This window comes from Phyllobates terribilis, unplaced genomic scaffold (genome assembly GCF_046119375.1).
Source record: "Phyllobates terribilis strain yellow unplaced genomic scaffold, ASM4611937v1 Scaffold_3__8_contigs__length_932513732, whole genome shotgun sequence".
NCBI classification, from domain to species: domain Eukaryota; kingdom Metazoa; phylum Chordata; class Amphibia; order Anura; family Dendrobatidae; genus Phyllobates; species Phyllobates terribilis.
Genome location: NW_027362763.1, coordinates 24,182,865 through 24,208,682, shown reverse-complemented (window position 1 = coordinate 24,208,682; position 25,818 = coordinate 24,182,865). Strand labels below are relative to the sequence as shown.

Genomic DNA, 25,818 nt, shown 5'->3' with positions numbered 1-25,818 from the left:
GAAGTCAGTCAGTGAGTGTGACACGATGCTGCAGCACCAGACAAGCTGAAGTCTGTGTGGCTGAAAGCCAGGCTAGGCCCAAGCTGCGGGCTAGTCTGGCCAGTGAGAGCCTAGAGTGGGCTAGAAGGCAAGGAGAAGAGAAGAGCCATGAGGGACAGAGGAACCACAGAGGGTTCGTCCCCTGATGCAAGCTGAGCACCGGGCCCGAGCCTATTGGGACCTCCATGCCCAGTAGGGAGGGAATCCGGCATACTGAGGAGGATTTCATATCCCTCAGTCCACCCGTGAATACCGCACATTCAGAGGACTAGGCACCACGAAGGCCCCAGCGTCCAGGGATCGTGGTAACCAGTGGGAAAGCCCTAGCCGCCAAGCAAGATGGGTGAGAGAAACATCAAGGGTCAGAAGCTCCAGGGAGAGAGACAGGAAGATACAGAAAGGAGGCCTTACACCCGCTCACTGGGGAGCAAGTCCAGAAGTGCACACCACCAACACCACCAGCAAGTACCCCGGACCGTACCTGACTACCATCATCAGTAAAGGTACTGAAGCGAACCCCTGTGTGCGTGTCTGTTCTTCCTCTGACCCGGCTGGGTCCCCTCTCTCCTGCATCCCTTCACACCATCCCTGCCCCGGGGGCCCGCTCCACCTGTGGGGAGCAGAAACACCTCAGCTGCCATCCCAACACCCCCGGAGGTCTGAAGCAGCGCTGGTAATCATTACCAGGTACCACAGGTGGCATCACAAACTATTTACTTTATTTTTATTTTCTATCCAAGTTCCAATCACCTTTTTCAAGAGAGACCCCAGGGTACGGGCCCGGGAGCCGACCACCGCCACACCCCCAAACCAGGCAAAGGCCCGGGTACCGAGTCGTCCCCATTCCCTGGGCGCGTCACTGTCTTCCCAGGGCCCTGACTACCCTTAATCTACCCCTCCTCATTAGGCTGCTGCATGTCACCTTGACTGAAAGATGCAAGTACAATTGACAGTCGGAGATAGGCCTTTACCTCTTTTCCGAGACATGTCCTCTTGTAAAATCCATAAATATTAACAAATTGGGCACACATAATGAAAAAGCCCATATCTCTGGAATCGTATGGTGGAAAAGGAAAAAAATGGATTACTCAGGGGTGCACTGGGAATAAAAAAAAGAGCAAAAACTGGCCCCAATTGACCTGGTGAAAGGTCTTCTTTATTCTGGCGTGATAATCAATGACCAGCAAAAGTCTCAGAGCAATCAAGGAGAGAGGTGAAACTTCTGAGTCTCTGGAGAAGAAGGGGATGTCATTAGGTCACCAGGATTAGATTCCCGGCTACAGACTCTACGCTCTGGGGTAACCTGGGCTGGAGAATACATCCTGCGGTTGCCTGTATTTCTGTGGTGGAGACATGGAGGGAACCACGGGGGAGTCACACTCCAAGGACAACCACTGGAATATCACACAATTGAAAAAGTTTGTGAAGAACATCAAACAGGGAAATGCAGAGCACTACATAAACTTATATGGTAAGTAAGTGAACCAATCAGGGGCGGAACTACCGCCCGTGCAGCCGGTTCATTGAACGGGGGCCCCGAGGGAGAGGGGGCCCCTCCAGCCTCCAGCAGGGCCGCCATCAGGGCATGACTGCCCTGACTCCAGTATGGGGCCCGGCCGGTAGGGGCCCCCTCGGGGGCCCCCCTCTTGTGCGTCTCTCTCCGGGGCCCCATGCTATGCGCCGGGTCCGGGACATTTCAGCGCTGAGCTGCGCTGTTGCAGCAGCGCCTTGATGATTCCCCTGACTTCCGGTCATGTGACGGTGCCGTCACATGGCCGGAAGTCAGGAGAACCTGCTGTCAGCGATTTGGACGAGCGCCAGGATTCTGCAGGGATCGCATGGGGGTAAGTATAACAAGTTTTATTTTTTTTTAAAATACAATTAACTAGGAGTGGAGAGATGGGAGAAGCACATGTGTGTGTGTGTGTGTATGTGTGTGTGGGGGGGGAGATGGGAGATGCACATGTGTGTGTGTGTGTGGGGGGGGGAGATGGGAGATGGGAGATGCACATGTGTGTGTGTGTGGGGGGGGGGGAGATGGGAGATGCACATGTGTGTGTGTGTGTGGGGGGGGAGATGGGAGATGCACATGTGTGTGTGTGGGGGGGAGATGGGAGATGCACATGTGTGTGGGGGGGGGAGATGGGAGATGCACGTGTGTGTGTGGGGGGGGGGAGATGGGAGATGCACATGTGTGTGGGGGGGGAGATGGGAGATGCACATGTGTGTGGGGGGGGGGAGATGGGAGATGCACATGTGTGTGGGGGGGAGATGGGAGATGCACATGTGTGTGGTGGGGGGGGAGATGGGAGATGCACATGTGTGTGGTGGGGGGGGAGATGGGAGATGCACATGTGTGTGGTGGGGGGGGAGATGGGAGATGCACACGTGTGTGGGGGGGGGAGATGCACGTGTGTGGGGGGGGGGAGATGGGAGATGCACGTGTGTGGGGGGGGGGGAGATGGGAGATGCACATGTGTGTGGGGGGGGAGATGGGAGATGCACATGTGTGTGGGGGGGGGAGATGGGAGATGCACATGTGTGTGGGGGGGGGAGATGGGAGATGCACATGTGTGTGGGGGGGGGAGATGGGAGATGCACATGTGTGTGGGGGGGGGAGATGGGAGATGCACATGTGTGGGGGGGAGATGGGAGATGCACATGTGTGGGGGGAGATGGGAGATGCACATGTGTGGGGGGAGATGGGAGATGCACATGTGGTGGAGGGGGATGAGAGAGGGGCACATGTGGGGGAGGGGGATGAGAGAGGGGCACATGTGGGGGAGGGGGATGAGAGAGGGGCACATGTGGGGGGGAGGGGGATGAGAGAGGGGCACATGTGGGGGGGAGGGGGATGAGAGAGGGGCACATGTGGGGGGGAGGGGGATGAGAGAGGGGCACATGTGGGGGGGAGGGGGATGAGAGAGGGGCACATGTGGGGGGGAGGGGGATGAGAGAGGGGCACATGTGGGGGGGAGGGGGATGAGAGAGGGGCACATGTGGGGGGGAGGGGGATGAGAGAGGGGCACATGGAGGGGGATGAGAGCTGCACATGGGGGAATTGGGAGTAGGGGGATAATGAGCTGCACATAACGAATGTGGGGTGGGGGAGAGTAAATGATAAATGATGATGGGGTGGGGAGAGCACGGACATGATATAATGAATTGGGGCAGGGGGTGCATGTAAATATTGAATGCGGGGAGCAGGAAGTATAGAGTAGGGGGCGTTGCGGATGCAGGAGTGTGACTGGTAACAAATTGGCGGAAAGAGTAGAGGTTCTAATTAAATTATATATTAAGTGCCTATTTACAGTTAATGGGGGCACAGTGGTGGATTACAATTTATATTTGGAATGGTAGGTTGCCTAATAACTAACCATATATTGATGGTGGATGCACGTCTGTATTCAGCTGCGTAATGTAGAAGTTGGGGAATGTGCTCTAGATAACTGTGTTATTTTATGCAGAGACGAGTGATGGCGGTCTGTGCTGGATGAAGGAGAAAAGCGAAGATGAAGGACTTCACCTAGAGACGTCACCGGTGAGTCAGTCTATTACATGTACACTGTGTATAATGTCACTGGTGATCACTGTATTACCTGTACACTGACACTATATACAGAGCTCCTGTGTATAATGTCACTGGTGATCACTGTATTACCTGTACACTGACACTATATACAGAGCTCCTGTGTATAATTTCACTGGTGATCACTGTATTACCTGTACACTGACACTATATACAGAGCTCCTGTGTATAATGTCACTGGTGATCCCTGTATTACCTCTACACTGACACTATATACAGAGCTCCTGTGTATAATGTCACTGATGATCACTGTATTACCTGTACACTATATACAGAGCTCCTGTGTATAATGTCACTGTATTACCTGTACACTGACACTATATACAGAGCTCCTGTGTATAATTTCACTGGTGATCACTAGATTACCTGGACACTTACGTTATACATACCATGTATAGAGCTCCCGTGTATAATGACACTTATGGTAATATTAGTAATGTGGTGGTAATATTAGTAATGTAGTGGTAATATGTGGTCTGGTCATGGTGTGGCAGTTTTTCTCCCTTCTGTGTGGTATTATTCGGTCACTATGTTGTGGTAATATGTGGTCTGGTCATGGTGTGGCGGTATTCCCTGTATGTGGTATTATTGGTCATTTAAAAAAAAAATGTATATGACACATTCCCTTAAAGAAAACTAAATAAAAATATATCTAAAAAGAGTATTGGATATTTTAAGAAAATTTTAATAGGTTAGAGTAGGGCCCGCCCAGAAGAGTCTACCTTATCGTGGTGGCGGCTTTAAAAATCTTTTGGCCAAAACAAAAGCTGATGGCTATGTATGTGGCGCCGTCACATGGCCGAACGTCAGGAGAACCTGGTGGCAGCGACGTGGACGAGCGCCAGGATTCTGCAGGGATTGCATGGGGGTAAGTATAACAAGTTTTATTTTTTTTAAATACAATTAATTAACTAGGAGTGGGGGGAATCAGAGATGCACATGGGGGGGATGAGAGATGCACATGGGGGGGGGATGAGAGATGCACATGGGGGGGGATGAGAGATGCACATGGGGGGGGATGAGAGATGCACATGGGGGGGGATGAGAGATGCACATGGGGGGGATGAGAGATGCACGGAGGGGGATGAGAGATGCACATGGGGGGGATGAGAGATGCACATGGGGGGGATGAGAGATGCACGGGGGGTGAGAGCTGCACATGGGTGGGATGAGAGCTGCACATGGGGGGGTGAGAGATGCACATGGGGGGTTATGTTTACATAACTTTGTTGCCTTATGAAGGGCAGGGGGGGCCCCCCAAAATTTCTTGCACAGGGGCCCACTACAGTCTGTGTCCGCCCCTGGAACCAATGCATGACACTCAGAAGAAGATGGAGGAGGAGGCTTGATCTTTTGATGGAAATGAAGAAAGGGAAAGAATCCACCAGATCCCAGTGGTCACAAGGTGGAGGAGATAAGAGCATCCTCTGGAAGGAGCTGTACATGTTTAACAGAAGAGGCTGAGTTGTAAGTGAGGCTGGATCTCCGTATGCCTCATCTGATGGTTAATGAGACACCCCTAAATGAACATTATCACCAAGGAATAAGAGAGCAAATCCCACAATGGGCTGAGGGCTCTGATAGGAGTAGTGGCCGCCTGTGGCTTTGAGGCGTCATCCTCGTACATGAAGGACAAACACCAGCATCAAAAGAGACTGATAAGGGCTTTGATCGTGGAGTGGATGCCTATAAGACAGTCCTATATGGAGGGAACAATGTGAGCATTATGACTTCATGGAGATGAAAGGGGATAAGGTTCTGCTGCACCTCATACACATCACGTGGCCTAATGGTAGAAAGAACCACGATCAATACAAAGCAGAATGTCTGCACGGATGGACTAAAAGTGAAGGAAACCCCCTACAATGATGGAGTCCAGACCCTCGAGATTTTAAAGATCCACACAGTATGAGATGCACATGCCAACAACTTACAAACATCTCCTGTAGAAAGTAAATGGGACAAGAATGGTGATTCCCACATGGACAAGAACACGTGCACAGAAGTGGACAGTTTAGTATGATACTATGCAGTGCTGGTCACACCGACTGCCCACCTTCTCTTTCCTGCACCTCATATGTTCCACTGGATCCTCCATTCATAGCTGCAGCACTGTCCAATGTTCAGGAGGAGGGTACAGAGGAGTCTGGAGGTGGTGGAGAGTACAGAGGAGTCTGGAGGGGGTGGAGGGAGGGGAGAATGGAGTCTCGAGGGGGTGGAGGAAGGGGACAGTGGAGTCTGGAGGGGGGGAGGGGTCCGAGGAGTCTGGAGGGGGTGGAGGGGACAGAGGAGTCTGGAGGGGGGGAGGGGTCCGAGGAGTCTGGAGGGGCTGCAGGGAGGGGAGAGTGGAGTTTGGAGGGGGCGACGGGGACAGAGGAGTCTGGAGGGGGTGGAGGGGACAGAGGAGTCTGGAGCGGGGGAGGGGTCCGAGGAGTCTGGAGGGGCTGCAGGGAGGGGGGAGTGGAGTTTGGAGGGGGCGGCGGGGACAGAGGAGTCTGGAGGGGGTGGAGGGGACAGAGGAGTCTGGAGGATGTGGAGGGGACAGAGGAGTCTGGAGGTGGTGGAGGGGACAGAAGAGTCTGGAGAGGGCAGCAGGGACAGATGAGTCTGGATAGAGAGGACAGGATTCTGGTTTGGAGGGGGTGCAGGTGACACAAGTGTGTAGGGAGAAGACATGAGTCTGGAGGGGGTGTAGGGGACAGAGGAGTCTGTAGTGTGTGGATGGAGAAGAGAGTGGAGTCTGGAGGGGACAGAAGAGTAAGGAGGGTGTGAACACCACTCTTGAAGCCAGAGCAGTGTGAAAAGGTTATTGGTTGGATAGCAGATAAAGCTTCCAGTCAGTTTGCCACCACCACCACCCTGTCTTCCACATAGTCCAGTCTCAGTAGCCGTGAGTCTGGACCAGGGGCCGACCTACCACCGGTGCAGCCGGTGCAACTGCACCGGGGCCTGGCGGAGCAGGGGGGCCCTTGCCGGGAAGCTAATATTGAGGACAATCTGGCCTGCTTCTCAGAGCCCCAGGCTCCGTGGGGGGGCCCATGGCCAGATTGCCCTCCCATGTGCGGCAGGCAGGGAGCGATGCGATCCCTCCAGCTCCGCAGCGAGCAGGAAAATGGCAGCGGAGCTGCAGGGATCCATCCTCACCTCTGCTTTCTGCCTGACACGTCCTCCCTGACACAGGCCCGTGCTGCTTGATTATTATTATTATTTATTATTATAGCGCCATTTATTCCATGGCGCTTTACATGTGAAAAAGGGGTATAATACAAGAACAATTACAATAATCTTGAACACAATGTGACAGCGGCTTGTACAGGAGGAGCGAGGACCCTGCCCGCGAGAGCTCACAATCTACGAGGGATGGGTGAGGATACAGTAGGTGAGGGTAGAGCTGGTCGTGCAGCGGTATGGTGGAGCGGTGGTTACTGCAGGTTGTAGGCTTGTCGGAAGAGGTGGGTCTTCAGGTTCCTTTTGAAGGTTTCCACGGTAGGCGAGAGTCTGATGTGTTGGGGTAGAGCGTTCCAGAGTAGGGCGGAAGCACGGGAGAAATCTTGTATACGGTTGTGAGAGGAGGAGATAAGAGGGGAGTAGAGCAGGAGATCTTGTGAGGATCGGAGGTTGCGTGCAGGTATGTAACGGGAGACTAGGTCAGAGATATATGGAGGAGACAGGTTGTGAATGGCTTTGTATGTCATGGTTAGGGTTTTGAACTGGAGTCTCTGAGCAATGGGGAGCCAGTGAAGAGATTGACAGAGAGGAGAGGCCGGGGAATAGCGGGGGGACAGGTTGATTAGTCGAGCAGCAGAGTTTAGGATAGATTGGAGGGGTGCGAGAGTGTTAGAGGGGAGGCCACAGAGCAGGAGGTTGCAGTAGTCAAGGCGGGAGATGATGAGGGCGTGCACTAGTGTTTTTGCAGATTCATGGTTTAGGAATGTGTGGATCCGGGAGATATTTTTGAGTTGGAGTCAGCAGGAAGTGGAAAGGGCTTGGATATGTGGTTTGAAGGAGAGATCAGAGTCCAGGGTTACCCCAAGGCAGCGAGCTTGAGGGACTGGGGAGAGTGGGCAGCCATTGACGTTGATAGATCGGTCAGTTGGGAGGGTTGAATGAGATGGCGGAAAGATGATGAATTCTGTTTTGTCCATGTTAAGTTTTAGAAATCTGGCAGAGAAGAAGGATGAGATGGTGGACAGACATTGTGGGATTTTGGTTAATAAGGAGGTGATATCGGGTCCAGAGAGGTAGATCTGTGTGTCATCAGCATAGAGGTGATACTGAAAGCGGTGAGACTCTATGAGCTGTCCCAGGCCTAAGGTGTAGATGGAGAAGAGCAGGGGTCCTAGAACTGAACCTTGGGGGACACCGACAGATAGGGGGCGAGATGAAGAGGTGGTGTGTGAGTGGTAGACACTGAATGTCCGGTCTGTTAGGTATGAGGAGATCCAGGATAGGGCCAAGTCTGTGATGCCGAGAGATGAGAGAGTCTGTAGTAAGAGGGAATGGTCCACTGTGTCAAAGGCAGATGACAGGTCTAGGAGGAGGAGGACAGAGTAGTGTCGCTTAGATTTGGCGGTTAGTAGGTCGTTTGTGACTTTAGTCAGTGCAGTTTCAGTAGAATGGTGCGGTCGGAAACCAGATTGTAGGCGGTCAAAGAGGGAGCAGGAGGAGAGGTGGGAGGACAGTTCAGAATGGACATCTTGTTCCAGTAGTTTTGAGGCATAGGGGAGAAGTGATATGGGGCGATAGCTAGACACAGAGGATAGGTCAAGGGAGGACTTTTTGAGGATGGGTGTGATTGAGGCATGTTTGAAGCATGAGGGGAAGACACCAGTTGTTAGTGACAGGTTGAAGATGATGCTTGATGATGTCATCATGCAGCGTTGGCCTGTGTGTCAGAGCGAAAGTTGCAGGCACTGAGGAGGATGCTGCAGAAGAGCGTGCTGAGACGTAAGTTTTGTTTTCATTTTTTTTTTGACTGAACCACTGAGGAGAGGAACAGGGCAATGAGGGGAGGTGTCGGAGAGCAATGGTGGCAATGGGGAGAGCAATGATAGGGCTGGTGGTGATGGGGACAGCAATGAAGGTTATGGGGAGAGCAATGCTTGGGATGATGGGGATGGGGAGAGCAGTGATGGGGCTGGTGGCGATGGGGATAGCAGTAATGTGGCTGGTGGCGATGGGGACAGCATTGATGGGGCTGGTGGCGATGGGGACAGCAGTGATGGGACTGGTGGCGATGGGGACAGCAGTGATGGGGCTGGTGACGATGGGGAGAGCAATAATGAGGATGGTGGCAATGGGGAGAGCAATGATGAGGATGGTGGAGATGAGGAGAGCAATGATGAGGATGGTGAGGATGGGGAGAGCAATGATGAGGATGGGAAGAGCAATTATGGGGGTGCTGGGAGAGAGCAATGATGGGGGTGCTAGGAGAGAGCAATGACGGGGGTTGCTGGGTGAGAGCAATAACGGGGTTTGCTGGGAGAGAGCAATGATGGTGGTGCTGGGAGAGAGCAATGATGGGGGTGCTGGGACAGAACAATGATGGGGGTGCTGGGAGAGATCAATGACGGGGGTGCTGGAAGAGAGCAGTGATGAAGGTGTTGGGACAGAGCAATGATGGGGGTGCTGGGAGAGAGCATTGATGGGAGTGCTGGGAGAGAGCAATGACGGGGGTGCTGGGAGAGAGCATTGATGGGAGTGCTGGGAGAGAGCAATGACGGGGGTGCTGGGAGAGAGCAATGATGGAGGTGCTGGGAGAGAGCAATGACGGGGGTGCTGGGAGAGAGCATTGATGGGAGTGCTGGGAGAGAGCAATGACGGGGGTGCTGGGAGAGAGCAATGACGGAGGTGCTGGGAGAGAGCATTGATGGGAGTGCTGGGAGAGAGCAATGACGGGGGTGCTGGGAGAGAGCAATGACGGGGGTGCTGTGAGAGAGCAATGACGGGGGTGCTGGGAGAGAGCAATGACATGGGTGCTGGGAGAGAGCATTGATGGGAGTGCTGGGAGAGAGCAATGACGGGGTGCTGGGAGAGAGCAATGACGGGGGTGCTGGGAGAGAGCAATGACATGGGTGCTGGGAGAGAGCATTGATGGGAGTGCTGGGAGAGAGCAATGACGGGGTGCTGGGAGAGAGCAATGACGGGGGTGCTGGGAGAGAGCATTGATGGGAGTGCTGGGAGAGAGCAATGACGGGGGTGCTGGGAGAGAGCAATGACGGGGGTGCTGTGAGAGAGCAATGACGGGGGTGCTGGGAGAGAGCAATGACATGGGTGCTGGGAGAGAGCATTGATGGGAGTGCTGGGAGAGAGCAATGACGGGGTGCTGGGAGAGAGCAATGACGGGGGTGCTGGGAGAGAGCAATGACATGGGTGCTGGGAGAGAGCATTGATGGGAGTGCTGGGAGAGAGCAATGACGGGGTGCTGGGAGAGAGCAATGACGGGGGTGCTGGGAGAGAGCATTGATGGAAGTGCTGGGAGAGAGCAATGACGGGGGTGCTGGGAGAGAGCAATGACGGAGGTGCTGGGAGAGAGCAATGACGGGGGTGCTGGGAGAGAGCAATGACGGGGGTGCTGGGAGAGAGCATTGATGGAAGTGCTGGGAGAGAGCAATGACGGGGGTGCTGGGAGAGAGCAATGATGGAGTGCTGGGAGAGAGCAATGACGGAGGTGCTGGGAGAGAGCAATGATGGGGGTGCTGGGAGAGAGCAATGACGGGGGTGCTGGGAGAGAGCATTGATGGGAGTGCTGGGAGAGAGCAATGATAGGGGTGTTGGGACAGAGCAATGACGGAGGTGCTGGGAGAGAGCAATGATGGGGGTGCTGGGAGAGAGCAATGACGGGGGTGCTGGGAGAGAGCATTGATGGAAGTGCTGGGAGAGAGCATTGATGGGGGTTGCTGGGCGAGAGCAATGATGGAGTTTGCTGGGAGAGAGCAATGATGGTGGTGCTGGGAGAGAGCAATGATGGGGGTGCTGGGACAGAGCAATGATGGAGTTTGCTGGGAGAGAGCAATGATGGGGGTGCTGGGACAGAACAATGACGGGGGTGCTGGGAGAGAGCAATGACGGAGGTGCTGGGAGAGAGCAACGACGGGGGTTGCTGGGCGAGAGCAATGATGGAGTTTGCTGGGAGAGAGCAATGATGGGGGTGCTGGGAGAGAGCAATGATGGGGGTGCTGGGACAGAGCAATGATGGAGTTTGCTGGGAGAGAGCAATGATGGTGGTGCTGGGAGAGAGCAATGATGGGGGTGCTGGGACAGAACAATGACGGGGGTGCTGGGAGAGAGCAATGACGGAGGTGCTGGGAGAGAGCAACGACGGGGGTTGCTGGGCGAGAGCAATGATGGAGTTTGCTGGGAGAGAGCAATGATGGTGGTGCTGGGAGAGAGCAATGATGGGGGTGCTGGGACAGAACAATGATGGGGGTGCTGGGAGAGAGCAATGACGGGAGTGCTGGGAGAGAGCAATGATGGTGGTGCTGGGAGAGAGCAATGATGGTGGTGCTGGGAGAGAGCAATGATGGGGGTGCTGGGACAGAACAATGATGGGAGTGCTGGGAGAGAGCAATGACGGGAGTGCTGGGAGAGAGCAATGACGGGGGTGCTGGGAGAGAGCAATGACGGGGGTGCTGGGAGAGAGCATTGATGGAAGTGCTGGGAGAGAGCATTGATGGGAGTGCTGGGAGAGAGCAATGACGGAGGTGCTGGGAGAGAGCAACGACGGGGGTTGCTGGGCGAGAGCAATGATGGAGTTTGCTGGGAGAGAGCAATGATGGTGGTGCTGGGAGAGAGCAATGATGGGGGTGCTGGGACAGAACAATGACGGGGGTGCTGGGACAGAACAATGATGGGGGTGCTGGGAGAGATCAATGACGGGGGTGCTGGGAGAGAGCAATGATGGGGGTTCTGGGACAGAGCAATGATGGGGGAGCTGGGAGAGAGCAATGATGGAGGTGCTGGGACAGAACAATGACGGGGGTGCTGGGACAGAACAATGACGGGGGTGCTGGGACAGAACAATGACGGGGGAGCTGGGAGAGATCAATGACGGGGGAGCTGGGACAGAGCAATGATGGGAGTCCTGGGACAGAGCAATGACGGGGGTGCTGGGACAGAACAATGACGGGGGTGTTGGGACAGAACAATGACGGGGGTGCTGGGAGAGAGCAATGACAGGGGTTCTGGGACAGAGCAATGATGGGGGAGCTGGGAGAGAGCAATGATGGAGGTGCTGGGACAGAACAATGACGGGGGTGCTGGGACAGAACAATGACGGGGGTGCTGGGAGAGATCAATGACGGGGGAGCTGGGACGGAGCAATGATGGGGGTCCTGGGACAGAGCAATGACGGGGGTGCTGGGAGAGAGCAATGACGGGGGTGCTGGGAGAGAGCATTGATGGAAGTGCTGGGAGAGAGCAATGACGGGGGTGCTGGGAGAGAGCAATGACGGGAGTGCTGGGAGAGAGCAATGATGGAGTGCTGGGAGAGAGCAATGATGGAGGTGCTGGGACAGAACAATGACGGGGGTGCTGGGAGAGAACAATGACGGAGGTGCTGGGAGAGAGCAATGACGGGGGTGCTGGGAGAGAGCATTGATGGAAGTGCTGGGAGAGAGCAATGACGGGGGTGCTGGGAGAGAGCAATGACATGGGTGCTGGGAGAGAGCAATGACGGGAGTGCTGGGAGAGAGCAATGATGGTGGTGCTGGGAGAGAGCAATGATGGGGGTGCTGGGACAGAACAATGATGGGAGTGCTGGGAGAGAGCAATGACGGGGGTGCTGGGAGAGAACAATGACGGAGGTGCTGGGAGAGAGCAATGACGGGGGTGCTGGGAGAGAGCATTGATGGGAGCGCTGGGAGAGAGCAATGATAGGGGTGCTGGGAGAGAGCAATGACGGAGGTGCTGGGAGAGAGCAATGACGGGGGTGCTGGGAGAGAGCATTGATGGGAGTGCTGGGAGAGAGCAACGACGGGGGTGCTGGGCGAGAGCAATGACGGAGTTTGCTGGGAGAGAGCAATGATGGTGGTGCTGGGACAGAACAATGATGGGGGTGCTGGGAGAGATCAATGACGGGGGTGCTGGGAGAGAGCAGTGATGAAGGTGCTGGGACAGAGCAATCATGGGGGTGCTGGGACAGAACAATGACGGGGGTGTTGGGACAGAACAATGACGGGGGTGCTGGGACAGAACAATGACGGGGGTGCTGGGAGAGAGCAATGACAGGGGTTCTGGGACAGAGCAATGATGGGGGAGCTGGGAGAGAGCAATGATGGGGGAGCTGGGAGAGAGCAATGATGGAGGTGCTGGGACAGAACAATGACGGGGGTGCTGGGACAGAACAATGACGGGGGTGCTGGGAGAGATCAATGACGGGGGAGCTGGGACAGAGCAATGATGGGGGTCCTGGGACAGAGCAATGACGGGGGTGCTGGGACAGAACAATGACGGGGGTGTTGGGACAGAACAATGACGGGGGTGCTGGGAGAGAGCAATGACAGGGGTTCTGGGACAGAGCAATGATGGGGGAGCTGGGAGAGAGAAATGATGGAGGTGCTGGGACAGAACAATGACGGGGGTGCTGGGACAGAACAATGACGGGGGTGCTGGGAGAGATCAATGACGGGGGAGCTGGGACAGAGCAATGATGGGGGTCCTGGGACAGAGCAATGATGGGGGTGCTGGGAGAGAGCAATGACGGAGGTGCTGGGAGAGAGCAATGACGGGGTGCTGGAAGAGAGCAATGACATGGGTGCTGGGAGAGAGCAATGACGGGAGTGCTGGGAGAGAGCAATGACGGGGGTGCTGGGAGAGAGCAATGACATGGGTGCTGGGAGAGAGCATTGATTGAAGTGCTGGGAGAGAGCAATGACGGGGGTGCTGGGAGAGAGCAATGACGGGGGTGCTGGGAGAGAGCAATGACATGGGTGCTGGGAGAGAGCAATGACGGGAGTGCTGGGAGAGAGCAATGACGGGGGTGCTGGGAGAGAACAATGACGGGGGTGCTGGGAGAGAGCAATGACATGGGTGCTGGGAGAGAGCATTGATGGAAGTGCTGGGAGAGAGCAATGACGGGGGTGCTGGGAGAGAGCAATGACATGGGTGCTGGGAGAGAGCAATGACGGGAGTGCTGGGAGAGAGCAATGACGGGGGTGCTGGGAGAGAGCAATGACGGGGGTGCTGGGAGAGAGCAATGATGGAGTGCTGGGAGAGAGCAATGACGGAGGTGCTGGGAGAGAGCAATGATGGGGGTGCTGGGAGAGAGCAATGACGGGGGTGCTGAGAGAGAGCATTGATGGGAGTGCTGGGAGAGAGCAATGATAGGGGTGTTGGGACAGAGCAATGACGGAAGTGCTGGGAGAGAGCAATGACGGGGGTGCTGGGAGAGAGCAATGACGGGGGTGCTGGGAGAGAGCAATGACGGGGGTGCTGGGAGAGAGCAATGACGGGGGTGCTGGGAGAGAGCAATGATAGGGGTGCTGGGAGAGAGCAATGACGGAGGTGCTGGGAGAGAGCAATGACGGGGGTGCTGGGAGAGAGCATTGAAGGGAGTGCTGGGAGAGAGCAATGATGGGGGTGCTGGGAGAGAGCAATGACGGGGGTGCTGGGAGAGAGCATTGATGGGAGCGCTGGGAGAGAGCAATGATAGGGGTGCTGGGAGAGAGCAATGACGGAGGTGCTGGGAGAGAGCAATGACGGGGGTGCTGGGAGAGAGCATTGATGGGAGTGCTGGGAGAGAGCAACGACGGGGGTTGCTGGGCGAGAGCAATGACGGAGTTTGCTGGGAGAGAGCAATGATGGGGGCGCTGGGACAGAACAATGATGGGGGTGCTGGGAGAGATCAATGTCGGGGGTGCTGGGAGAGAGCAGTGATGAAGGTCCTGGGACAGAGCAATGATGAGGATGGGGAGAGCAATGATGGGGGTTCTGGGAGAGAGCAATGATGGGGGTGCTAGGAGAGAGCAATGACGGGGGTTGCTGGGCGAGAGCAATGACGGGGTTTGCTGGAAGGGAGCAATGATGGTGGTGCTGGGACAGAACAATGATGGGGGTGCTGGGAGAGATCAATGACGGGGGTGCTGGGAGAGAGCAGTGATGAAGGTGCTGGGACAGAGCAATGATAGAGGTCCTGGGACAGAGCAATGATGGGGGTGCTGGGACAGAACAATGACGGGGGTGTTGGGACAGAACAATGACGGGGGTGCTGGGACAGAACAATGACGGGGGTGCTGGGAGAGAGCAATGACAGGGGTTCTGGGACAGAGCAATGATGGGGGAGCTGGGAGAGAGCAATGATGGAGGTGCTGGGACAGAACAATGACGGGGGTGCTGGGACAGAACAATGACGGGGGTGCTGGGAGAGATCAATGACGGGGGAGCTGGGACAGAGCAATGATGGGGGTCCTGGGACAGAGCAATGACGGGGGTGCTGGGAGAGAGCAATGACGGGGGTGCTGGGAGAGAGCATTGATGGAAGTGCTGGGAGAGAGCAATGACGGGGGTGCTGGGAGAGAGCAATGACATGGGTGCTGGGAGAGAGCAATGACGGGAGTGCTGGGAGAGAGCAATGACGGGGGTGCTGGGAGAGAGCAATGACGGGGGTGCTGGGAGAGAGCATTGATGGAAGTGCTGGGAGAGAGCAATGACGGGGGTGCTGGGAGAGAGCAATGATGGAGTGCTGGGAGAGAGCAATGACGGAGGTGCTGGGAGAGAGCAATGATGGGGGTGCTGGGAGAGAGCAATGACGGGGGTGCTGGGAGAGAGCATTGATGGGAGTGCTGGGAGAGAGCAATGATAGGGGTGTTGGGACAGAGCAATGACGGAAGTGCTGGGAGAGAGAAATGACGGGGGTGCTGGGAGAGAACATTGATGGGAGTGCTGGGAGAGAGCAATGATAGGGGTGCTGGGAGAGAGCAATGACGGAGGTGCTGGGAGAGAGCAATGACGGGGGTGCTGGGAGAGAGCATTGAAGGGAGTGCTGGGAGAGAGCAATGATGGGGGTGCTGGGAGAGAGCAATGACGGAGGTGCTGGGAGAGAGCAATGACGGGGGTGCTGGGAGAGAGCATTGATGGGAGCGCTGGGAGAGAGCAATGATAGGGGTGCTGGGAGAGAGCATTGATGGGAGTGCTGGGAGAGAGCAATGACGGAGGTGCTGGGAGAGAGCAATGACGGGGGTGCTGGGAGAGAGCATTGATGGGAGTGCTGGGAGAGAGCAATGACGGAGGTGCTGGGAGAGAGCAATGACGGGGGTGCTGGGAGAGAGCATTGATGGGAGTGCTGGGAGAGAGCAATGACGGAGGTGCTGGGAGAGAGCAATGACGAAGGTCCTGGGAGAGAGCAATGACGGGGGTGCTGGGAGAGAGCATTGATGGGGTGCTGGGAGAGAGCAATGACGGAGGTGCTGGGAGAGAGCAATGACGGGGGTGCTGGGAGAGAGCATTGATGGGAGTGCTGGGAGAGAGCAACGACGGGGGTTGCTGGGCGAGAGCAATGACGGAGTTTGCTGGGAGAGAGCAATGATGGTGGTGCTGGGAGAGAGCAATGATGGGGGCGCTGGGACAGAACAATGATGGGGGTGCTGGGAGAGATCAATGACGGGGGTGCTGGGAGAGAGCAGTGATGAAGGTCCTGGGACAGAGCAATGATGAGGATGGGGAGAGCAATGATGGGGGTTCTGGGAGAGAGCAATGATGGGGGTGCTAGGAGAGAGCAATGACGGGGGTTGCTGGGCGAGAGCAATGACGGGGTTTGCTGGAAGGGAGCAATGATGGTGGTGCTGGGAGAGAGCAGTGATGGGGGTGCTGGGAGAGAGCAGTGATGGGGGTCCTGGGACAGAGCAATGAAGGGGGTCCTGGGACAGAACAATGATGGGGGTGCTGGGAGAGATCAATGACGGGGGTGCTGGGAGAGAGCAGTGATGAAGGTGCTGGGACAGAGCAATGATGGGGGTCCTGTGACAGAGCAATGATGGGGGTGCTGGGACAGAACAATGACGGGGGTGTTGGGACAGAACAATGACGGGGGAGCTGGGAGAGAGCAATGACAGGGGTTCTGGGACAGAGCAATGATGGGGGAGCTGGGAGAGAGCAATGATGGAGGTGCTGGGACAGAACAATGACGGGGGTGCTGGGACAGAACAATGACAGGGGTGCTGGGAGAGATCAATGACGGGGGAGCTGGGACAGAGCAATGATGGGGGTCCTGGGACAGAGCAATGACGGGGGTGCTGGGAGAGAGCAATGACGGGGGTGCTGGGAGAGAGCATTGATGGAAGTGCTGGGAGAGAGCAATGACGGAGGTGCTGGGAGAGAGCAATGACATGGGTGCTGGGAGAGAGCAATGACGGGAGTGCTGGGAGAGAGCAATGACGGGGGTGCTGGGAGAGAGCAATGACGGGGGTGCTGGGAGAGAGCATTGATGGAAGTGCTGGGAGAGAGCAATGACGGGGGTGCTGGGAGAGAGCAATGACGGGGGTGCTGGGAGAGAGCAATGACGGGGGTGCTGGGAGAGAGCAATGACATGGGTGCTGGGAGAGAGCAATGACGGGAGTGCTGGGAGAGAGCAATGACGGGGGTGCTGGGAGAGAGCAATGACGGGGGTGCTGGGAGAGAGCAATGATGGAGTGCTGGGAGAGAGCAATGACGGAGGTGCTGGGAGAGAGCAATGATGGGGGTGCTGGGAGAGAGCAATGACGGGGGTGCTGGGAGAGAGCATTGATGGGAGTGCTGGGAGAGAGCAATGATAGGGGTGTTGGGACAGAGCAATGACGGAAGTGCTGGGAGAGAGCAATGACGGGGGTGCTGGGAGAGAGCATTGATGGGAGTGCTGGGAGAGAGCATTGATGGGAGTGCTGGGAGAGAGCAATGACGGAGGTGCTGGGAGAGAGCAATGACGGGGGTGCTGGGAGAGAGCATTGAAGGGAGTGCTGGGAGAGAGCAATGATGGGGGTGCTGGGAGAGAGCAATGACGGAGGTGCTGGGAGAGAGCAATGACGGGGGTGCTGGGAGAGAGCATTGAAGGGAGTGCTGGGAGAGAGCAATGACGGGGGTGCTGGGAGAGAGCAATGACGGGGGTGCTGGGAGAGAGCAATGACGAAGGTGCTGGGAGAGAGCAATGACGGGGGTGCTGGGAGAGAGCATTGATGGGAGTGCTGGGAGAGAGCAACGACGGGGGTTGCTGGGCGAGAGCAATGACGGAGTTTGCTGGGAGAGAGCAATGATGGTGGTGCTGGGAGAGAGCAATGATGGGGGCGCTGGGACAGAACAATGATGGGGGTGCTGGGAGAGATCAATGACGGGGGTGCTGGGAGAGAGCAGTGATGAAGGTCCTGGGACAGAGCAATGATGAGGATGGGGAGAGCAATGATGGGGGTTCTGGGAGAGAGCAATGATGGGGGTGCTAGGAGAGAGCAATGACGGGGGTTGCTGGGCGAGAGCAATGACGGGGTTTGCTGGAAGGGAGCAATGATGGTGGTGCTGGGAGAGAGCAATGATGGGGGTGCTGGGACAGAACAATGATGGGGGTGCTGGGAGAGAGCAATGACGGGGGTGCTGGGAGAGAGCAGTGATGGGGGTCCTGGGACAGAGCAATGATGGGGGTCCTGGGACAGAACAATGATGGGGGTGCTGGGAGAGATCAATGACGGGGGTGCTGGGAGAGAGCAGTGATGAAGGTGCTGGGACAGAGCAATGATGGGGGTCCTGGGACAGAGCAATGATGGGGGTGCTGGGACAGAACAATGACGGGGGTGTTGGGACAGAACAATGACGGGGGTGCTGGGAGAGATCAATGACAGGGGTTCTGGGACAGAGCAATGACGGGGGTGCTGGGACAGAACAATGACGGGGGTGCTGGGACAGAACAATGATGGGGGTGCTGGGAGAGATCAATGACGGGGGAGCTGGGACAGAGCAATGATGGGGGTCCTGGGACAGAGCAATGACGGGGGTGCTGGGACAGAACAATGATGGGGGTGTTTGGACAGAACAATGACGGGGGTGCTGGGAGAGAGCAATGATGGGGGAGCTGGGAGAGAGCAATGATGGAGGTGCTGGGACAGAACAATGACGGGGGTGCTGGGAGAGATCAATGACGGGGGAGCTGGGACAGAGCAATGATGGGGGTCCTGGGACAGAGCAATGACGGGGGTGCTGGGAGAGAGCATTGATGGAAGTGCTGGGACAGAACAATGACGGGGGTGCTGGGACAGAACAATGACGGGGGTGCTGGGAGAGATCAATGACGGGGGAGCTGGGACAGAGCAATGATGGGGGTCCTGGGACAGAGCAATGACGGGGGTGCTGGGAGAGAGCAATGACGGGGGTGCTGGGAGAGAGCATTGATGGAAGTGCTGGGAGAGAGCAATGACGGGGGTGCTGGGAGAGAGCAATGACATGGGTGCTGGGAGAGAGCAATGACGGGAGTGCTGGGAGAGAGCAATGACGGGGGTGCTGGGAGAGAGCAATGACGGGGGTGCTGGGAGAGAGCATTGATGGAAGTGCTGGGAGAGAGCAATGACGGGGGTGCTGGGAGAGAGCAATGATGGAGTGCTGGGAGAGAGCAATGACGGAGGTGCTGGGAGAGAGCAATGATGGGGGTGCTGGGAGAGAGCAATGACGGGGGTGCTGGGAGAGAGCATTGATGGGAGTGCTGGGAGAGAGCAATGATAGGGGTGTTGGGACAGAGCAATGACGGAAGTGCTGGGAGAGAGCAATGACGGGGGTGCTGGGAGAGAGCATTGATGGGAGTGCTGGGAGAGAGCAATGATAGGGGTGCTGGGAGAGAGCAATGACGGAGGTGCTGGGAGAGAGCAATGACGGGGTGCTGGGAGAGAGCATTGAAGGGAGTGCTGGGAGAGAGCAATGATGGGGGTGCTGGGAGAGAGCAATGACGGAGGTGCTGGGAGAGAGCATTGATGGGAGCGCTGGGAGAGAGCAATGATAGGGGTGCTGGGAGAGAGCAATGACGGAGGTGCTGGGAGAGAGCAATGACGGGGGTGCTGGGAGAGAGCATTGATGGGAGTGCTGGGAGAGAGCAACGACGGGGGTTGCTGGGCGAGAGCAATGACGGAGTTTGCTGGGAGAGAGCAATGATGGTGGTGCTGGGAGAGAGCAATGATGGGGGCGCTGGGACAGAACAATGATGGGGGTGCTGGGAGAGATCAATGACGGGGGTGCTGGGAGAGAGCAGTGATGAAGGTGCTGGGACAGAGCAATGATGGGGGTCCTGGGACAGAGCAATGATGGGGGTGCTGGGACAGAACAATGACGGGGGTGTTGGGACAGAACAATGACGGGGGTGCTGGGACAGAACAATGACGGGGGTGCTGGGAGAGAGCAATGACAGGGGTTCTGGGACAGAGCAATGATGGGGGTGCTGGAACAGAACAATGACGGGGGTGCTGGGACAGAACAATGACGGGGGTGCTGGGAGAGATCAATGACGGGGGAGCTGGGACAGAGCAATGATGGGGGTCCTGGGACAGAGCAATGACAGGGGTGCTGGGACAGAACAATGACGGGAGTGTTGGGACATAACAATGACGGGGGTGCTGGGAGAGAGCAATGACAGGGGTTCTGGGACAGAGCAATGATGGGGGAGCTGGGAGAGAGCAATGATGGAGGTGCTGGGACAGAACAATGACGGGGGTGCTGGGACAGAACAATGACGGGGGTGCTGGGAGAGATCAATGACGGGTGAGCTGGGACAGAGCAATGATGGGGGTCCTGGGACAGAGCAATGACGGGGGTGCTGGGAGAGAGCAATGACGGGGGTGCTGGGAGAGAGCATTGATGGAAGTGCAGGGAGAGAGCAATGACGGGGGTGCTGGGAGAAAGCAATGACATGGGTGCTGGGAGAGAGCAATGACGGGAGTGCTGGGAGAGAGCAATGACGGGGGTGCTGGGAGAGAGCAATGACGGGGGTGCTGGGAGAGAGCATTGATGGAAGTGCTGGGAGAGAGCAATGACGGAGGTGCTGGGAGAGAGCAATGATGGAGGTGCTGGGAGAGAGCAATGATGGGGGTGCTGGGAGAGAGCAATGACGGGGGTGCTGGGAGAGAGCAATGACGGAGGTGCTGGGAGAGAGCAATGATGGGGGTGCTGGGAGAGAGCAATGACGGAGGTGCTGGGAGAGAGCAATGATGGGGGTGCTGGGAGAGAGCAATGACGGGGGTGCTGGGAGAGAGCATTGATGGAAGTGCTGGGAGAGAGCAATGACGGGGGTGCTGGGAGAGAGCAATGACGGGGGTGCTGGGAGAGAGCATTGATGGGAGTGCTGGGACAGAGCAATGATAGGGGTGTTGGGACAGAGCAATGACGGAAGTGCTGGGAGAGAGCAATGATGGGGGTGCTGGGAGAGAGCAATGACGGGGGTGCTGGGAGAGAGCAATGACGGGGGTGCTGGGAGAGAGCAATGACGGGGGTGCTGGGAGAGAGCATTGATGGGAGTGCTGGGAGAGAGCAATGATGGGGGTGCTGGGAGAGAGCAATGACGGAGGTGCTGGGAGAGAGCAATGACGGGGGTGCTGGGAGAGAGCATTGATGGGAGCGCTGGGAGAGAGCAATGATAGGGGTGCTGGGAGAGAGCAATGACGGAGGTTCTGGGAGAGCAATGACGGGGGTGCTGGGAGAGAGCATTGAAGGGAGTGCTGGGAGAGAGCAATGATGGGGGTGCTGGGAGAGAGCAATGACGGAGGTGCTGGGAGAGAGCAATGACGGGGGTGCTGGGAGAGAGCATTGATGGGAGCGCTGGGAGAGAGCAATGATAGGGGTGCTGGGAGAGAGCAATGACGGAGGTGCTGGGAGAGAGCAATGACGGGGGTGCTGGGAGAGAGCATTGATGGGAGTGCTGGGAGAGAGCAACGACGGGGGTTGCTGGGCGAGAGCAATGACGGAGTTTGCTGGGAGAGAGCAATGATGGTGGTGCTGGGAGAGAGCAATGATGGGGGCGCTGGGACAGAACAATGATGGGGGTGCTGGGAGAGATCAATGACGGGGGTGCTGGGAGAGAGCAGTGATGAAGGTCCTGGGACAGAGCAATGATGAGGATGGGGAGAGCAATGATGGGGGTTCTGGGAGAGACCAATGATGGGGGTGCTAGGAGAGAGCAATGACGGGGGTTGCTGGGCGAGAGCATTGACGGGGTTTGCTGGAAGGGAGCAATGATGGGGTTTGCTGGGAGAGAGCAATGATGGTGGTGCTGGGAGAGAGCAATGATGGGGGTGCTGGGACAGAACAATGATGGGGGTGCTGGGAGAGATCAATGACGGGGGTGCTGGGAGAGAGCAGTGATGAAGGTGCTGGGACAGAGCAATGATGGGGGTCCTGGGACAGAGCAATGATGGGGGTGCTGGGACAGAACAATGACGGGGGTGTTGGGACAGAACAATGACGGGGGTGCTGGGACAGAACAATGACGGAGGTGCTGGGAGAGAGCAATGACAGGGGTTCTGGGACAGAGCAATGATGGGGGAGCTGGGAGAGAGCAATGATGGAGGTGCTGGGACAGAACAATGACGGGGGTGCTGGGACAGAACAATGACGGGGGTGCTGGGAGAGATCAATGACGGGGGAGCTGGGACAGAGCAATGATGGGGGTCCTGGGACAGAGCAATGACGGGGGTGCTGGGAGAGAGCAATGACAGGGTGCTGGGAGAGAGCATTGATGGAAGTGCTGGGAGAGAGCAATGACGGGGGTGCTGGGAGAGAGCAAAGACATGGGTGCTGGGAGAGAGCAATGACGGGAGTGCTGGGAGAGAGCAATGACGGGGGTGCTGGGAGAGAGCAATGACGGGGGTGCTGGGAGAGAGCATTGATGGAAGTGCTGGGAGAGAGCAATGACGGGGGTGCTGGGAGAGAGCAATGATGGAGTGCTGGGAGAGAGCAATGATGGAGGTGCTGGGAGAGAGCAATGATGGGGGTGCTGGGAGAGAGCAATGACGGGGGTGCTGGGAGAGAGCATTGATGGGAGTGCTGGGAGAGAGCAATGATAGGGGTGTTGGGACAGAGCAATGACGGAAGTGCTGGGAGAGAGCAATGACGGGGGTGCTGGGAGAGAGCATTGATGGGAATGCTGGGAGAGAGCAATGATAGGGGTGCTGGGAGAGAGCAATGACGGGGGTGCTGGGAGAGAGCATTGAAGGGAGTGCTGGGAGAGAGCAATGATGGGGGTGCTGGGAGAGAGCAATGACGGAGGTGCTGGGAGAGAGCAATGACGGGGGTGCTGGGAGAGAGCATTGATGGGAGCGCTGGGAGAGAGCAATGATAGGGGTGCTGGGAGAGAGCAATGACGAAGGTGCTGGGAGAGAGCAATGACGGGGGTGCTGGGAGAGAGCATTGATGGGAGTGCTGGGAGAGAGCAACGACGGGGGTTGCTGGGCGAGAGCAATGACGGAGTTTGCTGGGAGAGAGCAATGATGGTGGTGCTGGGACAGAACAATGATGGGGGTGCTGGGAGAGATCAATGACGGTGGTGCTGGGAGAGAGCAGTGATGAAGGTCCTGGGACAGAGCAATGATGACGATGGGGAGAGCAATGATGGGGGTTCTGGGAGAGAGCAATGATGGGGGTGCTAGGAGAGAGCAATGACGGGGGTTGCTGGGCGAGAGCAATGACGGGGTTTGCTGGAAGGGAGCAATGATGGGGGTGCTGGGACAGAACAATGATGGGGGTGCTGGGAGAGATCAATGACGGGGGTGCTGGGAGAGAGCAGTGATGAAGGTGCTGGGACAGAGCAATGATGGGGGTCCTGGGACAGAGCAATGATGGGGGTGCTGGGACAGAACAATGACGGGGGTGTTGGGACAGAACAATGACGGGGGTGCTGGGACAGAACAATGACGGGGGTGCTGGGAGAGATCAATGACGGGGGAGCTGGGACAGAGCAATGATGGGGGTCCTGCGACAGAGCAATGACAGGGGTGCTGGGACAGAACATTGACGGGGGTGTTGGGACAGAACATTGACGGGGGTGCTGGGAGAGAGCAATGACAGGGGTTCTGGGACAGAGCAATGATGGGGGAGCTGGGAGAGAGCAATGATGGAGGTGCTGGGACAGAACAATGACGGGGGTGCTGGGACAGAACAATGACGGGGGTGCTGGGAGAGATCAATGACGGGGGAGCTGGGACAGAGCAATGATGGGGGTCCTGGGACAGAGCAATGACGGGGGTGCTGGGAGAGAGCAATGACGGGGGTGCTGGGAGAGAGCATTGATGGAAGTGCTGGGAGAGAGCAATGACGGGGGTGCTGGGAGAGAGCAATGACATGGGTGCTGGGAGAGAGCAATGACGGGAGTGCTGGGAGAGAGCAATGACGGGGGTGCTGGGAGAGAGCAATGACGGGGGTGCTGGGAGAGAGCATTGATGGAAGTGCTGGGAGAGAGCAATGACGGGGGTGCTGGGAGAGAGCAATGACGGAGGTGCTGGGAGAGAGCAATGATGGGGGTGCTGGGAGAGAGCAATGACGGGGGTGCTGGGAGAGAGCATTGATGGGAGTGCTGGGACAGAGCAATGATAGGGGTGCTGGGAGAGAGCAATGACGGGGGTGCTGGGAGAGAGCAATGACGGGGGTGCTGGGAGAGAGCAATGACGGGGGTGCTGGGAGAGAGCAATGATAGGGGTGCTGGGAGAGAGCAATGACGGAGGTGCTGGGAGAGAGCAATGACGGGGGTGCTGGGAGAGAGCATTGAAGGGAGTGCTGGGAGAGAGCAATGATGGGGGTGCTGGGAGAGAGCAATGACGGAGGTGCTGGGAGAGAGCAATGACGGGGGTGCTGGGAGAGAGCATTGATGGGAGCGCTGGGAGAGAGCAATGATAGGGGTGCTGGGAGAGAGCAATGACGGAGGTGCTGGGAGAGAGCAATGACGGGGGTGCTGGGAGAGAGCATTGATGGGAGTGCTGGGAGAGAGCAACGACGGGGGTTGCTGGGCGAGAGCAATGACGGAGTTTGCTGGGAGAGAGCAATGATGGTGGTGCTGGGAGAGAGCAATGATGGGGGCGCTGGGACAGAACAATGATGGGGGTGCTGGGAGAGATCAATGACGGGGGTGCTGGGAGAGAGCAGTGATGAAGGTCCTGGGACAGAGCAATGATGAGGATGGGGAGAGCAATGATGAGGGTTCTGGGAGAGAGCAATGATGGGGGTGCTAGGAGAGAGCAATGACGGGGGTTGCTGGGCGAGAGCAATGACGGGGTTTGCTGGAAGGGAGCAATGATGGTGGTGCTGGGAGAGAGCAATGATGGGGGTGCTGGTGACGCGCCCCTGGGCCTGCTGTGTCGCGCAGCGTCTCGCGCACGGGGGCTTACCCGGAACCGGATCAGATGAGGGTTGTAGTCTCCGAGTGGCGGGGACCCGGTCCGTGCCCAGGGGGTCAGACTCAGTGTGTGGCAGTCTTGATAGATGTTATTTGAGTGTCGACTACGCCACCCGTTGATTTGCAGCTATGGAGCTGCCGCTGCAGGGCAGACCGCTGAGGCCGGTGTAGAATTGTGCAGCGTGATAGTATAACCCCCAACGGGAGGGGTATGGCCTCAGGGCAGCCGACGTGGAATATGGGGGTAGCAGGAACCACTCAGAGACGGTGCGGTGTAATTCAGGGTCTTTACTGGTAACAACGATAGACCCTCCCGGAGTACTTGCTAGCGAACGGGGCCTGGTCAGTCCTTGAGCAGATGGGATCTCCCCTGGCCAGGCGGAGTTGTAGGCCTCCCAAACTGACTGTACTCTTCTGGCTACCTTGATAGAAGCGGATATAAGTAGCCCACGTCCCTGAGTGTACCGTGTGGTGCTCACCCGTATGGCCGGTGACTCGGGGCCTTCTATTGGCTTCCGCTCCACGATGGCGGTGCTGGTCCCACACATGTGACCGTGCCTTTGGGTTTCTGGGCCTGAGGACCTGAAATCCCCTGCCGGTCGGCTTCTGCTGCTGGGTAAGAGTTAGTCCCCACAGCCTCGGACGCCGGGTCCGGTAAGAAAGCTTCTCAGTCAGGGCGAGCTCTGCAGCTGCCAGCCCCTGACTCGTAGTAGTATTGCTCCCACTGAGCTCCAGCTGTTTCTTCCTATGACTGTCTCTTGTCTCTACTCTCCTTGACTCCTAACCCTGCTTCAGCCCCGGGTTTATATAGGGGAAGTTCTTCCCCTCCCAAGACTGGGCAGGAGGTGTGGCCTGCACAGGATCCCTGACCAAA

General features: G+C 56.9%; 1 long non-coding RNA gene across 2 annotated transcripts in view; it reads left to right on the top strand.

Moving 5' to 3' along the window:
* Positions 1–1,549: 1,549 nt before the first annotated feature.
* Positions 1,550–25,818, top strand: part of LOC141257894 (uncharacterized) — a 360,681-nt gene continuing 336,412 nt past the window's right edge. For both annotated transcript variants that reach the window (XR_012318117.1, XR_012318118.1), the window contains exons 1-2: positions 1,550–1,883; positions 3,507–3,580. This is a non-coding gene — a long non-coding RNA (uncharacterized lncRNA). The remainder of the gene's footprint in view (positions 1,884–3,506; positions 3,581–25,818) is intronic.